The sequence below is a fragment of the Lolium rigidum genome, chromosome 6 (assembly GCF_022539505.1).
Source record: "Lolium rigidum isolate FL_2022 chromosome 6, APGP_CSIRO_Lrig_0.1, whole genome shotgun sequence".
NCBI lineage: Eukaryota > Viridiplantae > Streptophyta > Magnoliopsida > Poales > Poaceae > Lolium > Lolium rigidum.
In genome coordinates, this window is record NC_061513.1 from 343010021 (window position 1) to 343018416 (window position 8396).

Sequence of the window (8396 nt, forward strand, 5' to 3'; positions counted from 1 at the left end):
GCTGTTTTATAATTCATTTACACACGTTTTTTGGACTAATAAGGTGTTGCCACGTCATTTGAGTAATTCGCGGTAAACTGATGTCCCGCACTCGCGCTGCTGTGATTTGTTTCGGGCTGTCGCGCTGCTGTCATTTATTGGGCCTTAGCCTCATAGCGGGTCGGGTTGTCCAGTAGTACAAATGGACCACAAAATCTGAAAGGACCAAAAAGGAGAGCCCGGCACCGTTTCGGGCCTCAGCCTCGTACCATTCTTTGCCCCTGTGATTCTTAGCCCAGTTTCCCAGCACATGCATTCCCCCAGTCCCCTACCCACCCACCCCCAGACCTTCTTCCTCCACAAGAAAGAAACAAAGCAAGTGCCTCATTCTGGGGACAGACAAACACAAAAGGAACGCACAGACAAAAAGGAGATCCAACTGGGGGAGGGAACAATGAAACAAACATCCAATTAACTGAAGACGGGTGGACGACAAATTTTAAGAAAGACAGGCATGAATGACTAAGGATCAAAATTTGAATGACTAACAAATACGACTAAGAGTAACAATGTGACTAAATTATGATGTGAATGACGAAATGGACTTACAAAACTGAATCAATTATGATGTGATGCCATCAAAAACTGAAACTTAGGACTCATGACTAACAATGAATACATCCACTCGAAGACTGAAAAACATGAACTACAATCATGCTTTCAACTAAAAACACATAGAAAAGAAATAGTAAACCATGAAGACTGACCCAAAGAATGACGAAAAATGGCATAGGAAGACTGACCCAACGAATAAGAAAAGAAATCATGAAGACTGACCCAAAGAATGACGAAAAAGACCCAAAGAATGACGAAAAAGACCCAAAGAATGACGAAAAAGACCCAAAGAATGACGAAAAATGGCATAGGATGACTGACCCAACGAATAAGAATCGGGATAAAAACTAATTATAATAAAAAGTCATGAAAATGAAGAAAGACTGGAAGAGCAAAAGAGCAAATGAAGAAAGAAGAAAATAAAGAAGAATTATAATAAGAAAATAATGATCAAAGAGTGCAACATGAAGAGAACAAATGACAAAAACATTTAGATACTAGTGAATTCATCTAAATATTTGGAGATTTCCCCAAATTATACATACCATGCACACCCACCATTATTCACCCCTAACAAAAAATCTACTACATTTAGGTTTCAATGTATGAAACCAGAGGGTGCATCATAAGTTCATAAGAGCACATTTTGCGGGAGTTCGATTGTATTATCACAGAGACCATACAGAATGGAGGAAAACTAATCGATTACTTGTTCCCAGACACGGACAGAACAAGCAATTCTCTGTTACACATGGGCTTCAATTATATGACCCCACAAATTAATCGAAACATGAACTGAAAAAGATCTAAATAATTAAACAGAAGCACCCAATAGAAATCATTTCAAACCAACAGCCAAAAACTGCTTCGACAAACCTAACTAAATCAACCTCAGCCTACCTCCACACTAAAATCAAGACAGCATCAACATCCAACTGACCAATATATTCATTTCTGAGATGAAAAACAAGGGTACAATTCGACACAAACAAAACCTTTTGAAAACAATATGGTGGGTGCTGCATACATAATGGATTGCATTACTAAACCTATGCATTTCAGATAGCGACAACAATATGCAAAAAATAAGAATGATTTAGAAAATTGAAACATACTGCCAAACACTGAAAAACAAATTGCTGACCACTAATGAAAGTATATTGTCATGTAGAGAAAAACACTACTAAAAAAGTACAGTTTATCTAATTTAAGGGGTATTATAAAAGTTGACACCACTAAAAGTATATTTGCATGTTCATGACAGTACTGAAAGTACAAGCTTGTCTTGTAGATAACAAAAAACTGAAGTAGAGTTCATCTAAATGTTAAGGACATGTAATTTTAGAAACTACTGAAGTATCTTGTCCTGTAGAAAACACTAATAAAGGTACAGAAACACTACTGAAAAAGTACAGTTCATCTAATTCTGGGCGATTTCGGAAATGAATTCAGAATCACTACATACACACTAATTTAACACATATAACAGCGTACACTCTACAAACCACCATTCATCACCCCTCTCTCTAACTCATTCGGCCATGAACTCTGAACAGAAAGAAAGAACAAATCTAAAGTATGGGGATGTGATTTCCTCCCCGGATGAACAATTAATTCATTCCAGGCTGCAGACAAAAACAAATACACACTTCCAACTAGCGACGGAGTAGCCAATGAAGCAATTACATGAACAGCACACTTCCACCCCCTGCACATCAACTAGCCACACAACTGCAGAAAAATCACCCAACCCTCCGCCCCCCTGCACATCAGATGAACATCACCCCCTCCGCACCCTGCGCATCAAGTAGCCAACGGCAATCAACCATCCGCCCCTGCACATCAGATGAACAACACCAGAAAACGGAACGCCATGACCCCCCGTCGCCCACATCTCGCATACATCCAGAGCCCAAAAACGAAAATACCCTAGAAAATCGCACGAATAGACAGAGGAACAACAAATCGTGCAGCTCCATCGTCGCCGTGCTCTCTTCTATCCTTCCTCCTACTCCGGTTGTGGCCACGGGACCAGGAACCCGCGCTGGACGAGGGGAGGAAGGGGGAAAGGGCGCTGGGCGGAGACATACCTCCGTCGCCGCGGAACTCTCCTGCCCCCGACTCCGGTTCTGGCCATCCGAGCAGCTCGAAGGGGATGAAGCCGGCGAGGTGCCGCTCCTCTGCCTCAGCAAAAAGGCACGCGGAGAAACCCCAACAATTCAAAATAATTCAGACAGAAACAAAGAGGGGCTGAGAAACAAGTCTAACGGGCTCACATCCGAAACCCGAAAACCTATAAACCGACGGGCCCGCTAAAAAGGAGGATTACATCTGCTAACTCCATCGCAAATCTTAAAGAGAAACGGACGGGCAGAAAAACGTGTGTAAACGAATTGAAAAACATGTAGGTGTGATTTAGCAGTTCCGTAGTTATATATCCCAAACTCTGCTCGTGTCTTGCAATGTATGAAAATATTAATCAAAAATCACCAAAAAGAACATTTAGTACTAAATCTGATTGATGCTGTGAACTAATTTTGCAATGTCCGGATTCATCACAGAGAACCAGAATTTTAGTTGGACCAAGATAGTACAAACTGACGCTTTGCAGCAAGCGTCAGCTATCAAGTTGTAAACTGCACAGTATAGTAAGAACTCAACCCATCCTGTACCGATTTAGCATAGCTCAGCTTGGTCACCTCGAATCATTTTACAAATCCTTCTCTACAAGCAAGAACGAGATTAAACCTATTCCATTTTGTAAGTATCCCCCTTGTGCAAATTAATGTGCTTAGCATGGAAATAACTAGATGTATAACATCAAATTTTACTGTAATAAACTGAAGAAAGAACTATATATTTATAAGTATCCTCTTTGTGTAATTATGGCCAGACAAGAAAATATTATGTTAGTTCCAAACAACATATTGCAGAATATGCGGATTCCTCTCAAATCGACAGCTGAGTTAAATCCAGAATCAAACAATGAGTTAAGACCAAAAACAGGTGAGACCAAACCTGCCCCCAACTAACGACAAACTCCCTCCACCGAAGAATTTAATTTCCCAAACCAACGAAATCGACAATCCAAGCCCTCCTTGTCAACACCACCAAATTTACACCAACTCCAACAAGGTCGTCTATTCAGAGTGAGGGAAGGGTGGGCCAGTAGGGGAATGGAAAGGATACTTTACCTTCATGGAAACGCCCGGGGGAGCATCCCGCAGCTTTCTGCCGGAGTTCGGGTTCCCGACCCGGTGAGGTGAGGTGTGAACCTCCTCGGGGATGAGGGTAGGGGGAGGGTTCGCCAGAACCTCGGGCGGGTTCTCGAGCCTCTTCTGGCGGCGCTCTGAGCGTCTCCCCATGGGTGCGAGAGTGGGAGGATCGGCGGGTTTGGATTTGGGATCGAGAAGCTACGAGAGGGTTAAGTGGTCTAGGGTTTGGACGGTGGGTTGTGAGGAGCTCGGGGAGGGGGAGTGGGGGATGCGCCCGATATAATGCAGGAGGGGTTGCAAATCGAATGAGTGGGTTTTTTCGGTCTTTCGCGATGACTATTTGTCTTCGCTAATGCAAACTTGTTGAATGAAAAGATGAAAAAGGAACATTTGTTAACAAGTGAATAAATTTGTTCAGATTTTTACTCGACTACAAACACCATGCCGAAACCGTCATCACGAATGAGTGAATGAAACAAAGCTACATGTTCTTGAAAATCATTAGGAGAAGTCAATTTATTAAGAAGAGAAGAAATTCGAGTAGTTATTCAGTTCGAGAAGCTAATGGATTGTGTTGTATGGCGGTGTTTGCCCTTCATTGATAAAGAAGAAGTTTTAGAATTTTACATTCCCATACTTGGCCAAAATGCCAAGCCAAAAAAACCTAACACCTACTCTCGCGGTACTACATTACTCAATGCTTTCGCTCCCGCCATACTCCACATAGCAACCTCGTCTTTGATCTTCGTTATTACCATGTCCGTGGTGGAAGCTTTGTTTCGGAAAACACGTGTATTTCGCTCCTGTTTGTCCTTCATTAAGCTTGTAAGAAAGGGCTTTTTGATTCAAAGGAAATCTATTAGGAACTTTGTAGGATTTTCATCCTTAGGATTTTTTTCCTATATACACTGACTGATTTGTAGGATTGAATCCTTAGCATGCATAGCATTTTTTTTTCTATAGAATTGCATTGCACAATGTTTTGGAGGAAATTTTCCATCCACTCAGACCTCATGCTACAATTCCTTTGATTTTCCTATGAACCAAACGCTACCCTAAAAGAAATTCCTGTAGGTCCAAATCCACTGGACATGACAATTCTAATCTTACAGTTTTTCTATTCCTATGTTCTAAGAATCCTACGAATCAAACAGGGCCTAAGTGTTTTTTCTATCGATGCATCGAAACACACAGCTTCTAAAGTTTTTGCAATAAGAAGAGAAAACACAACTTAAAACATATACAAAAGCAAATTCAGCTTTTTGTGTGGATCTATTGAATCGATTCAACCAGAAAAATTAAAGGGCCGTTTATGAAGCGATCCTAAAATTTAAGATCTGATCTGTTGAAGAAAACTCTATGATGTAAGGAAATCCAACGAACTCAGATCCATCAAACAAAATCATTGATGTGACATAAGATCCAACCAATCAAAAAATTTGTGGAAAAAACTCTCAAGTCAATTTGTCAAAGAAACTACACCTTGTAGGCTCATCGTTTTTCCCTAACCCGTAGGAAGTCAATTTGTCCTACAAACTCTCCTTTCCAATAGTCTAAAGCGTAGGAATTCATAGAAACTCAGAAACAACGGCTGTTACTGAGTTCCTATGAAATTCCTAGCTCAAGACGCCAGGGATCCATGGCTATCGGCGCTTCTTCAGGGTGAGAGCCAAGCTTCTTCACTCAAGTTCTTGAAGAAAAGGGGGCGCATCTGTTTGGTGAACATGGAAAGAGGAGGCGGCGGCTCCAGAAGCTTTAGGGGAGGAAGATGAAGATAGGAGGTCTCCGATGGGGTATTAATAGCCTACCTACAGGGCCTAACCCTAATTTAATTAGCTTCCTAAAACATAGGCTAAACACGATTAGCGATCCTAGTAGGACGGGGTTACCCTGACCGCGGCCAACAAAAGTATTGAAGGTTTCCTTACATATTTATTTATTCTGCAAATCTCAGCAACAACAAAATAATTTGTACTACTCCGGTCGCATGCTAGCTTCCTAAAACATAGGCTGAATAGGTAAACACGGTTGGCGATCCTAGTAGGACGGGGTTACCGTGACCGCGGCCAACAAAAGTATTAAAGGTTTCCTTACAGATTTATTTATTCTGCAAATCTCACAGCAAACAACAAAATAATTTGTACTACTACATCCCTATGTCTGACGGGAGAGCAGCGTTGAAAGCTAGCAGAGCAAACATCACATCTCCAGTCGCGTGTCGTGTCCTGCACACAGCCAGAGGCTGGAACGCGTGTTGCCACACTCAGCCAGAGGCTCGAACGCGTGTTGCCACCCTGCCATGTGAGGCACCATCGCTGCCAAAACTTTTCATCAATAGACATTAGATTAGAGTCGGAACCCCCAAAAAGAACTAAAAGGAAAATTAAAAATAAAGAAACTTGGTTACAGCAAAACTTACATTCGTTATTCTCAAGAGCCATTGTCTTTTGCTCTATCCTCTGCATCAAAGCAGTCTTGGAGTTTGTCTTCTGAGAGCATCTCCTGCAAGCCACGGTTAACAGTCTGGAAGAAAATTGAATTGTATGGCGCTATCAAATAGACGAGGAAGCTGCAGCTCCCCGCAACAGATCATACCTACAGGAACAACCTTTGTTCAGCTGTCAAGAACTTGCATCATAGTTTGAGCATTACGTGTGAGGATAAAATCTCTGAAACAAGAGTTATATATGTACCTCTCAGCTTGAGAATAGAGTAAAATCTGAACTGTTGTTTCCGAGATATCCTTGTCAAAAAATATAATCATAATAGGAAGACTTGTGTAGAAAACATTATAGGCCTTCGAGTTGAACAAAATAGTTCCAGATAGCCCTGACGAAAAGGAGAACCTAACACACGACCCATGTCATTAGTCCATGTGAAGAAGCAAGTATTTGTCAGAAAATCAGAGATACTGCTAACGGAAGGAGCATTTGGGGGCAAGACTCAACGAATCTGTATAAAGCAAATTAGCAGTGACTCATAGAAGGAGGCTGTAAAATGAGTGTTGTCCGGTTGTTCGAATATAAACCATGGACAAGTATCAACCTTTTGAGAAACCTGAACTCTGCAAAATGTTGAGGAAGATACATATTTAGATTCAATAAGTATGGAACTTAAAGGTAAAATGCAACAAAATGATGCAGATTCTCAGTACACATCCATGAACATTCTTTCTAAGATGAAGAGATGATACCACTTCCGATGGATAAATAAAGGTCGGAAATATCACAAAGTCAAGCTCCACTAGTTTCGTATCTGTTAACGTGCAATACACGGGGCTCAGAAGATGGATGGTCACTGCTGTTATGCCAGAAGTTTTTCGGTGGCTCTTACTGCTGGTGACTAAGGAAAAGCACGGGCAAGACATAGGGAGGGATGGAGCTGACCTCAACATCTCCTAGAATAACATGACTCCCCGAATAAAATAGCAAATATATTAATCTAACTGCAGCAGCTACAGCAGTCAAGTAATCCTAAGTCGACTGACAAAATATTTTGTCAGGGAGAAATACACTTTTTAACATGCAACTTGTAGGAATAGATATTTGCTACAAGGGATTTTTTCCGATAAAAAAGGGGATAGTTTAACATACAATTTTAGTAAGAGATATTTCTACAAAGGGATAACTTATGTACCCAGAGTGAGAAGCTACCAGGATAGTATAAATGGTAGTTTGTGTTTTTTAGCTCACACTCTTTACTGACAGCAACAATCACAAGTCACAGTTAGCAGGAAAAGGAAATTTCATGAGAATTAGCAAAGACTGTAGAATGAGTGTCCAATATTGCATACCTCACGAATCAGACAAGGACGGTGTTAATGATGTCTCCAAAGTTCGCCAAACTTACGGCCGTGTAGACATGTCCCCTACACAAGAAAAAATATAAGTAGTCAAGAAGTTTTCCATCACTACTACAGCAGAAAAGCTAATTAGAAATGCTTTCTAAGTGGAATGATAAAATGTAAAAGGTACTAAGGCAACCAGAAGCGAAATAATAAGCATGCATAGAAGTCAAATCGAACATAAATATGAAGCGCTGGCAGTTTGAAAGACACAAAAAAAATGCAGCTCAGTTCATGGTAAGGATATACTTATTCGGTTTTTGGTACATGAACAAACTAAGATTATTTCACACGGTGCATGTTGCAGAGCATGGAGCAAAACTTTCGAAGTTTTTACAGAAGATAATAGCAAGAAGACAAATAGAGAAGTGGTCAAGTTGAAGCATCCCCATGGATGTCAGCAATCATTGGAGCTGCATAAATGCTGGAGCTAACTTCGATCTGCATTCTTATATCCACTTGCTATAGATGGTAGGTACCCAATCGAGCATCTTCATCACTGCAAAAGTTTATTACATTACATCAATCCATGTGTGAATCATAATCCACCTAATAAGGCTGAAGAATAACTTCAATAGCTTGTCTCGGGCTGCTCTTATCTGATGATCTAATGATCTAACAAGATCTACTGTGCTCATCAGGATTTTGTACTCCATGATGTATACTGCTGTTGAGCTGAGGAATGAAAGTTTGGCGCCTCCGGCACCTCACCGTGTTCAAAAAAAAAAAAAAGATCTACTGTC